The sequence below is a fragment of the Choloepus didactylus genome, chromosome 2 (assembly GCF_015220235.1).
Source record: "Choloepus didactylus isolate mChoDid1 chromosome 2, mChoDid1.pri, whole genome shotgun sequence".
NCBI classification, from domain to species: Eukaryota; Metazoa; Chordata; class Mammalia; order Pilosa; family Megalonychidae; genus Choloepus; species Choloepus didactylus.
Window position 1 is genome coordinate 75,826,462 of NC_051308.1, and position 11,601 is coordinate 75,838,062.

Sequence of the window (11,601 nt, forward strand, 5' to 3'; positions counted from 1 at the left end):
TATGCATGGCTATGTGTGGGGCAAGGAGGAAGGTATAAAGTCATGAAGATACTTTTCAACTGAATGCATCGAGTAATTGGTCTCAGCTACTTGAGATCTAAAATATGTACTTTGAAATGATATGCATTGGTAAACTATAATAAAGTCAGCATTTTTGTGGTACTGTGAATAGAAATTTCCTTAGTTCTTAACATTAATTCTTCCAATTGGCAAAGGAATTAACCAAGTTTTTGGAGAAATTTATTCCTACTTTTTGGTATAGCAAGTGTGCCAGTTTGTATTATTATGTCCTCCAGAAAAAGCCATATTCTTTAATGCAATCTTGTAGGGGCAGACATATTAGTGTTGATTAAGTTGGAACCTTTGGATTAGGTTGTTTCCATGGAGATGTGGCCCACCCAACTGTAGGTGACAACTATGATTAGATAATTTCCATGGAGGCATGGCCATGCTCATTCAGGGTGGGCCTTGATTAGTTCACTGGAGCCCTATAAAAGCTCAGACAGAAGGAGCTCACAGCTAGCTGCAGTTGGGAGACAAATTTTGAAGACAGCCTTTGGAAGCTAACACTGACATTTTGGAGAATGCCGTTTTGAAACGCAACCTGGGAGCAAGCAGACACCAGCCACGTGCCTTCTGAGCTAACAGAAGTTTTTCAGATGCCAATAGCGTTTCCCCACTGGAGGTACCTGATTGTTGATGTCTTGCCTCAGACACTTTATGGCTTTAAGACTGTAACTTTGTAATAAAATAAACCTCCTTTATAAAAGCCAATTCATTTCTGGTGTTTTGCAAAAGAGCAGCATTTGCAAACCGGAACAGCAAGTTTAGAAAGACCCAGTTCCTATATTCAAGTAGTTTCTAAAAGCTTAGAATCAAATTCCAGTTCCAGCCTTGCCACTTCAAGTGTCACATATTGCAAATTACAACTTTTCTTCAAGGAAGAGTCTTAAAATGCAGAAATTACCTCAAGTTTGTGTCCATGGGAAGAAAAACCCAGAGTTGGGACAAACTGTAAGCCAAGAGTTATTCAGAAGGGCTGTTGAGTCAAAAGTTCCCCTGTGGAAGTAGTCAGTAAGTGGGGCTTTGGTATCCACTTTTAGGCATTGGAAAATAGAAAAACCCCTAAATCCTAAAGAGATAATGTGCAAGAGCCATCACTAAGTTAGATGCAGGCAGGCAGGCAGGAAGCAAGGGAAGAAGGAAGCAAGGAGGGAGGGAGGGAGCGAGGGAGTGAAGAAGGAAGGAAGGAACAAAAAACTAGCTTCTTTAGCCTTAGCACTATATTGTTATATCCATCTTATTTACTGACCATAGTTTATGTATATCTGAAATTGTTCTAATAAAATAGGCCCAAACCATTTGGGATTATCCAAGATGAGCAATATAATATACTTTCAAGACAACACATACATGGCTAGAACTAATTAAATTTAATGACAGTTTTGAAGTTATAGAAGTTAAGAGCAAAGAATAAGAATGAATGAGGATCCCAAAACAACTTCTAGGCTTTTCTACAATTCCAATTTTCATTGTAAGCTTGGTGGAAGGAATGCTGTGTGTCATCAGTGATGACTATGACTGATGGATAAAGTCTTGGAGACAAGTCTTTAAAGTCAGAGAACCATGATATAGCATTCTCCCACAGGTCAGCAGGGGGTGTCACATCACCATCCTTTGTATTGTCATTCAATAAGCTCCCATAGAAGCATGAGAGATCTTTAAAAGAACAAAGCTTCAAATGTATCTCCTCTAAGACAGCTGTGACTCTTCCTACTTAGAAGACTTATTTTCATCCATTCATGTAATATTTTATTTTGATTTCCTCCCTAGAAGTCTCTGGAAAATTATATTGCCACATAAATTTATTTAAAAGTCTTATCTAATAGTTTACAAACAGGCCCTTAATTTGTCACTGAAAAAAATATTTTTAAATATGATTGAACCAGTTCCTTTTGCTTTTCAAAAGAAATGGAAAAAATTATCTCAGGCCAAACTATAGAATTTAACACATAATACAGAGCAATACAGAGTGTAATTATACAGGAACTTTAAGAAAAGTGGTTGCATTATGAACAAACAGGCAAGGTTTTTCTCTATGAAATTTGAACTATGTGTTAAGACTTCCAGTTCATACTATGAGCTGTATCTTGGCATGTCATGGAAAGCTGGTAAAGGACCACACAATCATGGCCAATGATTCCAAGGTTTGGTGGGTGTAGTAGGACGCCAGTGTTGATGGTGAGGTAAGGAGTGGTGAACATAGGGCTGTACAAAAATCTCCTCTTATTTTTTCCCCATTAATTGAAAAAGCCATTACAGGAGAATTGAAATGACTTTGCTGGAGGCAAATATAAAAAGCAACAACCAGCAATTTGGTTTTTTAAACATTAAAAAATGAATGGAGAAAAACACTGCTCAAGAGAGAATAACAGGGGAACTCTTACACTCTTCCCATTTGTTTTCCATAACCGTGAAACTAGGAAGGTGGGCTTATTCATTCTGCCTGGTGATGCCTGGGATCAGGACACTTGAGCTCACTTACTATGGCTCCTCCATCTCAACCCATCCCCGCCAATGATTATAATTCAGTAAACTTTGGCAGCTCATGAGTTTTTAATAATGAGTAGAAAACAAACTGGTAATATAATATCTTTGCATTATTCAGTAAACATAGCTCTAGCCCTTCAAGCACCTACTATGACTGTGGAAGCCATTTTTGCCAGCTGGTTTATCTTACTCCTCAAGTGGGCCAGGCAATCTGGATCCAGGGATCAAATTAGAACAATGCATAAACTTTTGAACAAAGATTAATGTTTCCAAAGGGACAGAAATTATAACTATTGGACATTTTTTACCTAACTTTGTATCCAATTGTTCATAAGTCTACACACAGCCACTGTAAACAAATCCTATTTTGTGTCTATCCAATGTAGACAACAAGACCTGAAAGGCCCTGGTAGAGTTTCAATGACAGGTTGATTCATGATATAGGGAGCAATTTAAGTTCACATTGTAGGAATATAGTTATTTCAAAGCATTTATATTGCATTAAAAATCTCTTAGTGTATTCAGTGTGGATGCCGGGATGGTGGTGGTGGTGGGGGTGGGGGGGTGGTAATGAAGACTCAGTAGTGTGAATAACCTTGCATGCCCTTCAGAAAAAGGCTGCCTAATAACCATGTCCTGCCTTGAAACTCAAGTTTCAGTAGTATTTACAGCATAGTTCATTAGGTTTCTGAATACCCTATTCAGTTATTTCAACGTTTGTCCACGGTTAAAGAGTAACAACATGATTAGTTCCCTTTCCCCAAGGGAATTACTTAAATTGCAATATCCTGTTATGGGGACTACAACTCTGACACATATACTGAATAGTAATTCTTCACTCACTCAGAATAATGTGGCACAGTTCTATTGTTTTGAATGGAGTCTCCAGTGTGCTTTTGCAGACACTTCAATTTATAGACCATTTTGAAAAAAAATGTGGCTTATTAATTTCCAGTACATTGTATAAGTCACTGAGATATAAATGAGTTCTGATACCCATAGTGCATACCATGGTTTAAACAGTATTGCCTTGGAGGAACTTGTGGTAACTGACACAAACCAATTTTTCTCTGTGAAATAATGACAATCAGAACCAGCCGCAAACAAAATTTTCACATTTGAGCTCAGAAGTTTGTCTTAGGATCTCCAGCCTCTTCTTCATTACTATCCTCTATCTTCATTAGCATCCATTCCTCCTTCTGGTGCCTACTGGGACCACATTTTCCATCCCGTCACTCAACAAAGAAATAGGAATAGGCATGAATATAAGTCAATAAGGACAGGCACTCAATCACAGCAATCTCTTAACTTCCAAGGATAACCAATTTATTGTTCAGACAACTCTCCTCTTTGCAAAGTATTTTTAAGCAATAAATAGAATGCTAGGAAACAGGATGAAAGAAGTCAACAAAAGTTATTTCTAGGCCGCCTTCTCCCATCCTCCCCTCTCCCTCTCCTGCTCCAAACACGTCAGACTCCAGGAATCCAAAGCCTGCTTTCACTTAAAAACACTCCCATCCTGATCGAGGCCTCTTTGTAAAATAGTGATGTCTGATTCAGTAAATATTACAGTACTCCATGTGAGAAGTGGTCAGGAGCTGGACCAGGTGGTGGCAGTAGGAATAAAGAAAAGGGAACACAATAACACAATCTAATAAAACTAAGGAAGTAAAATCCACAGAACTTGGTAACTGATTGAATGTGGGAGATGGGGGGAAGGTAGAACACTGGAATACTGCCTGCGTTCCCAGCTAGATCTGGTTTCTAGGGAAGTTTCTGTTGAGCACAGAACTTGACTGTAAGTGCTCAACATTTAATTTGTAAGTGTTTGATTAAATAGATGAATTACTGTGTGTCTGTCTGGCTGGATGGAAGGATAGGGATTAATGACGGTCCCTTCCACAGAAGTAATGAATAAAAGAAGAGGGACACATTCTGGTGAGAAATGCAGAGATGAAAAATTCTAATTTACAGTAAGCCTGTATTATCTTATAAAAAACTAACCCGACTTATAAAAGATTTTAGCACACATTGTTGGATCTCTGAACTCAGCATGTCAGACTCTGAAGGCATTTTGAAATCATTCATCACAGGACTAAAAAAATTATGATGTCTAGTTAGCACTACATTACTTGGAATATACTATGACAATGAACAGAATATTGTGGTACTTTTAAATTGTTACATGTTAGGGAAAGGAGATGTCATTTACTACTCCTCCTTTCTGGAGTTCAGATTGATAGAAGATAACACATTTGTACTACAGCCAATTGAGAATAGAAAGCACCAGTTTTGCTTGTCTGTACAACCCCTAAACATAGCCCTGGGAGAGAACACAGTTAAGGCTTGAGACTGAACTCTCTGTCCCCTAAACTAAAGACACCACACCCATTTCCACAGAAAGTTGGAAAACAAGGTGAAAATGGCTGCCCCACCCTGTATAATGGGAGTTGGGGATAGACATGCAGAAAGATTGCTCAAGCATGCATTCTGCATGAGATCCACAAGCAAAAGAGAAGGAAGAGATGGCTAACAAATTGTACCTGCCCTTAACACTATACCTCACCCACTGGAAAAAAAATGCTGCTCCTACTCAACCCTACCCATACATGTCAGGCACTCAAAGTACCATTTCTTCTTCCTAGAGGAGAAGAGTTAGTACAGAAGGACGGAAATGTTCTTTTCAAAACTTCCCTCAGAAAAGGAAGCTCAACTCTCTATGGGCAGAGGCTGAAACTTAACAAGAGACATTCTTCCAATATTACTAATCAGTAATACCTGGTTTCTATATGCTCCAAATTGGGAGATATGCCTGAAGACCCTTAGAAAACCCTATCTTGCATATCAAGAATCTTGGCCATTTGCTATAAGGAAATTCAGAAAAGTTGTAATTGGTTGTAAAAGAGTTGGGACACTTTGCCATTTGCAAAGAGTGACAATAGATTGATAATCTATTCCTTGGACAGGCATTTTCCCCTCCATTTTCTGAAGATGTTGAGAAGGCAGAATAAGGGTAATCAAATCTCCTTTTGTTTTAATCCTTCTAACAAAAGAAAACAATTTCACAGGCAGAGAGCTAAGGAAACAATATCGGTGATATATAATAATTATTAATTTCATCTTGAGTAACTTATAAAAGAGACTTTGCTGAAAATTTTTTTTGTTTGATACTTGTTTCTTGGAGTTCTTAATCTCTTGCTAGCATAAAAACAAAAATCAAATAAATTACCTTTGGGTTCAGTAAAGAGAAAGGAATCTCCTCTGATTTTTGCCCAAACATTCCCTTAAAGAGCAGACTTAGAACACATCACAAGTTAAATATTTTTTCATTCTACTTGCTCAAGTAAAGAATCAAAAAGAGTTCATCATTAGTATCTTCTGACACTTTGCATTCAAGGTGATGAGGATACTTTTATTTCAGCATTTCTTGTATGTATGTGTGTGTTTATTTCCTCTCCATCAGAGTCTCTATTATTACTACTATATGAGTAGATTATGTGAACCCAACCTCATTGAATCACTGGTATGTTTGTAATTAACTCTAATTTTGAGCTTTTTTTTTACTTGCATGAGATATTTCATAATTTTCTCATTTGTCTATATTCCTTTTTATTTTATGCCATTGCTCAACAGTATGCTTTCACACTCAAGAAAGACATCCAAGAAGCAAGTTGTAATAAGAGATAATTTTAATGCTTTATGATTGTCTTATTTTCCTAGTGCTGCTGTAACAAAGTACCACAAACGACATGGCTTAACAGTGGAAATTTATTGTCTTGTAGTTCTGAAGGCTAGAAATCCAAAATTAAGGTGTCAGCAGGGCTATGCTCCTTTTAAAATCTGTAGGAAAGATCCTTCTTCTCATCGTCTAGTTTCTGGCAGTTTGCTGCCAGTCCTAGGTTTGGCTTGCAGTTGCAGCATTTCCCTCCCTTCCTCAGTCATCACATAGCATTCTCCCTGTGTCTATCTGTGTGTCCAGATTTCCCTCTTCTTATAAGGACAACAGTCATATTGGATTAGGGACCACCTGACTACGGTTTGGCCTCATTTTAACTAATTACATCTTGGAAGACTATTTTCAAATAAGGTCTCATTCACGTTCAAGGCACTGGGGATAAGACTGAACATCTCTTTTCAGGGGACACAATTCAACCCATAAAAATGATGAATCAATTTTTTTAATTAAAATAAAACATTTTGTATATATATATATATATATATATTTTTTTTTACCTAAAATATAGTTGCTTTGATTATCTCAGATGCAAGTATCTGATTATGTGGCTATATCCAATATAATATTTAAATATTTATGATTTTTTGCAGAGTTTAATAAAATCACCTTATGTCTTATGAAGATAATATTTTTAACCATTAAGTAAAATTAACCTGACAGTCTTTAAAGTCTGGAGTATTCAGTCAACTACTTCAAGGATTAAATATCTTTCTAAATCACAAAAAGAGCAAAGTCAATGCAATAGGACTCTCAGGAGCCTATTCTTTCTGTTGGTCACTTCTAATCCTACCTTGAAACGGATAGTGTCTGCATTAAGCCAGAATTAAGGAGGAAAGGGGTTTGCAATGAGGAAGGTAAGAGATAACATCTTGTCAAAATCTCACCACATTAAAGCCGTGAACTTACATCTCTCAAGATGCCATCAGCCCCGCGCCTCCTGCACGCGCCGCGGCGCCGGGGCGCGCGCCCTTCTCCGCGTTCACGCCCTGCAAGGACAGGGCGGGCGCCGCGCGTTCCGGCGTCTGGGAGGCGGGAGGTGGGGCTGGGGACGGAGAAAACCGGAGCTGTTACAGGCCCGGGGACTGAGGCTGCACTTCCTCTGCGAGCAGCGGCGAAGTTAATCCTGGACGCAGAGGTCCCGTTTCCCTCTGTGCGGCGGCCAGCGGAATCTTAAAGAGCTTGACTCATATATTTACTCCCCATCCGTCCTCCAGTCTTAAAATTAATTATGCAAATCCCGCTTTCTGGTGTTCATTCCTTGGTAACTTCATGCAGATTTGAAAGTATTCTTAAAGGACTATTTGGACCTGAATTATTAAAAGATCTCAGTTCATTTAAAGACTGTGAGCCTGAAAGCGTTTCTGATTGGACTTTTGATGAGAATTGTCTATTATGTTGCTTGAGAAGAGTTTAAAGGAAAGGGACACTTGGTCTGGATGAACCAGCTTCGCGAGCTGGGCAAGAAGCTCTGCTTAAACAAGAGCAAACAAAAATTATTTGATTCGAGAGAGAATAGTTCCTCATTGCAGTCTTGTATAGAAAAGATGGTCCCTGAGTCTCTGGCCCAATAATCCCTTGGTGGCACGTGAGATCATGCAGGGAATGATGCAACAATTTGCTGTTGAATATACCTCAAAAAAATAGCTCCCAGCCCAATAGCACAAAGAACCAAAGGCTGCAGAAAGCATGTCTAGTCACCACCTCTCTCATGGCTGCAGCTACTCAGAATCCTGTGCTCAGCAAACTTCTCAGGGCTGACCAAGACTCGCCTCTGGACCTTGCTGTCAGAAAGTCTCAGTCAGAACCTAGCAAACAAGATGGTGTGCTTGATCTATCCACTAAGAAAAGTTCATCTGCTGGCAGCATTTCCCTGAACCATTATCTAGGCTGCTCCACTACTTGAGGGACCAGTGAGAATTCAACAGAGGCAATAGCAATAGATTCTAACAATGAGTCGAGGTCCCCACTGAAGAAGCTTATGGTCAAAATGTGCACTCATCATCCCAAGAAATTCATCCCTGTTGCAAACCACCTGTACACTGAAGCTCAGCCAGACACTGAGGACCTGTGGCCTTCTAATTCAGGAGAAATGGATGTATCCACTTGGAGTTTTGGCTGTGCCCAGCTAAGCACCAAAGGAAAAGGATGTTGTGTGTCTCGATATGAAATCTACTACTTCTGTAGATTTGTTCATAGACCTGGCGGGCTCTCACAGCTCTCTGCTTTTGGCAGAACAGAACTTGAAGGAGCCTCCTCCCGAAACAACTCTGTAAATGGAAGAGAGAATGCCTTGACTATTGTCTAGAAAGATTCCTCTGAACTAACAACTAACCACTAAACCTAATTCTGGCAATTCAATGGATAGTCCCACTCTGGAATACCTCACTCCATGTAATTCTTTCTTGTTAAACTTCCAACACATCTCTAAAAGTTTAGAGGAGCAAACCACTGGACAAGAGCAAGACATAAATGTGCAGATATGTGAGGATAGTAAAGACCATATGCAGAGCCCAGCTTTAGAGAAAGTCTAATTGCAGTAAAAGTTATCAGCTGAGAACAGTGAGGGGGGCAGCAACTGTACTGTTTATTAATAAAAAAAAAAAAAAAAAAAATCAGTCAAAGCTTTATCTGAAGAAGCCTGGGACTCAGGGTTCATGGGAACTCATCTAGAACTGCTGACAAAAAAAAAAAAAAAAATTCTTTACAGTGTAGCTCAAAGACACCTTTGTGCTAGGATTTACAAGCAAATGAGCAAGATGAAAGTCCAAACCAAGAGAACTATGTTAACTCACTAGGACAAAATAAGACAGGTTACCATTTACATCCCAGTGATAAGAGCCAGTTTGAGCACTCCAAAGATTGGTGGTCCTGTGTCAACTATACACAAACAAGATGATATGAACCTACATTAAGACTGCTCAGGAAAATAAAAGGGTATCAGGGTTGAGGATAAATGATTATGATAATCAGTGTGATGTTGTTTATATCAGTCAACCAATTAACAGAATGCAAGTTTGAGAATCAATTCAGTAGTATCTTCTCAGAAAGCAATTAGAAAGACAGTATACTTTTTCAATGGCAATTGTTGTGAGCTTCCAACTATACACACACTCTCCAGAAATGTATACTTCCAGGAAAAAGCAAGCTGCTCAACACTGGTATCAGAGGCAATAGTTACTCCCAAGCAGGCCCTTAAAATTTCGGCCTTTAGACCTACAGAAGATGTGCAGCTTCCTGGAGAAGACAACCCTGAAAAATCTAGGAAGACAATAACTGCCCTCAAGGAAGGAGGGCGTCATCTGAAGAAGAATCTCTAGAGGCTAAGACTTGCCCTACAATGAATGATCTGAATCAGAGCAGCTCCCCCAGGTCAAAGGAAACAACAGCCTTTAGCCTGATGTGGTCTCTGCCTGCTCACCTACCTGAAGAGGACACGCCAGAAGATAGCTCCATGGTATCGGCTTCCACAGCAAGTGGGCTATCTTCCCATGAGCGAGACCAACAACTAGTTGAACTGCTAGATTCAGAGGAGGTGAGTGTTCCTCAAGACTAAGTCTGGTTCCCTCTACCGAAAGCATTTCTAAAGGAGGCGGTAAAGATGTTTTTAGACCTCTTTCTTCTGAAACAGTTAGTAGAGAAGAAGGGCCTCTGTGCTCAGAAAATCAGAGTCCCCCAGTGGCCTGGAGCATCCTGTGAGTCTGGAAAGGGTTGTGGATGACCAAAGTATCAGTACTGAAGCCAATATTGAAGTCTCTCAGGAGCTAGATTACCAACCCACCATTGAAGGAAAACAGCATTGTTACTAATGAAAACTCCTGTGAAGTTGAGGAAACTTGGAACCAAGCAGTTTTGGTTTAAAAGTACTGTGCTTTATTTATCCTTTTTGTTTTTGAATATACAAAAGCTAAAAAGCTGATGCATGTGATTAAATGCTTATATCTTATGCTTGATGCACAGACTTCCATCATGCACCTAAAAGTAGCTTTTCAGCAGCCACGCTACAATGTCAGTATATGAATGGATGCTACTCTTTGCAAATCCTAGCCATGAACTTCCCTCTATGTCCTATTTGTCTGTTTAAGTGATATTTGAAAGCTAAACCAAATAATTTTTATGGTAAATGGAGAATTCTCAGGGTAAGTTGTAGTTATTATGAAAAAAATAATATGTTACCACTTTTAAAAAAAAATCATTAACTCTTGGACACTCCTCTTACCTTTGATCTTTTGAAATTTGAGAAACTGGACTCTAAATTATTGCCCATGTCACAACACGTGTGTCACATGGTGTTAATATTTTCTTATGACCTCTAAATATTATTTGCATCTCCAAACTGTATTTCTTATTCTTAGCATCCTCTTCAAATTTTGGCCTTGCAAGTTTCCCAGCATTCTAACAAGGTTTCACCCTTAGAAAAAACTGTAGGATTTCTTTTTCATCTTGTAGCTGTCATTTGATAATTATGATGAGTGACTATTCTAATTTTCTTTCAGAGTACTTCCATATTCAAAGAAGCCGAAATGTTATTTCCAATAATAGAAAAATTTGAGTGTGTGTGTGTGTGTGTGCATGTGCATTTGGGTGCATTCACATGTGGATTATCAGTGACAAATATCTCCCCATCCTGCTTTTACAGGAAAATCTTTCTTCCCCATGCAATGTGCCAGGGTGTTCATCAGTTGGATAATTAGCATAGACCAGATGGTTTAGATGTGGCCCAGTGTCTCTATGTGCATCCCCAATACAACTTTGGCACCAAACCCAGAAAGATCCAACAGCACATTGTTATGAAAAGTTCAAAGCAACCTTGCAGTTAGAGGAAGCAGCTTCAGCATTTCAATTTGGGCCTATACATGACACTCCATTCAGAGCTGATGTTCACCTAATATGCTCCAAGGTGAGTGTACTTGTTTTGAGGGGCAACCATTTTGCTTGGTTAGTGCCATACTGGTAGATAAATGCTTGTAATATCATCCTGCCCACATCATGTCAGCTCTGTTCCAAGGCTCAGAAGCAACAGCTGCAAAATTTTAAATGATTTTGTTTTACTTTCCCAAGTAAAGCCTGGGCGCATTGGCTTCAACTCAGTGCCTATAACATGACTCATTATAATGTAGTGTGTACTTGACATTCCCATTGGACCACTTCACAGAAAGGCTTGGTTGGTAAGCTTCAACCAGCTTTTGTAACATGTTCTGTCACCAAATTATGCTTGTATGGACAGCTGCTGCCCTGTCCTCTTTATTATAAAATTTTCCCTTTAGGTTGTTTCAGATCTTTTTAGACAAACACAGATGGAATTTTTTTACTACATT

The 11,601-nt window shown here is 39.1% G+C and overlaps 1 pseudogene; it reads left to right on the forward strand.

The window, feature by feature from the left end:
• Positions 1 to 7,879: 7,879 nt before the first annotated feature.
• On the forward strand, positions 7,880 to 10,144 carry LOC119511997 (annotated as a pseudogene).
• The last annotated feature ends 1,457 nt before the right edge of the window (positions 10,145 to 11,601 follow it).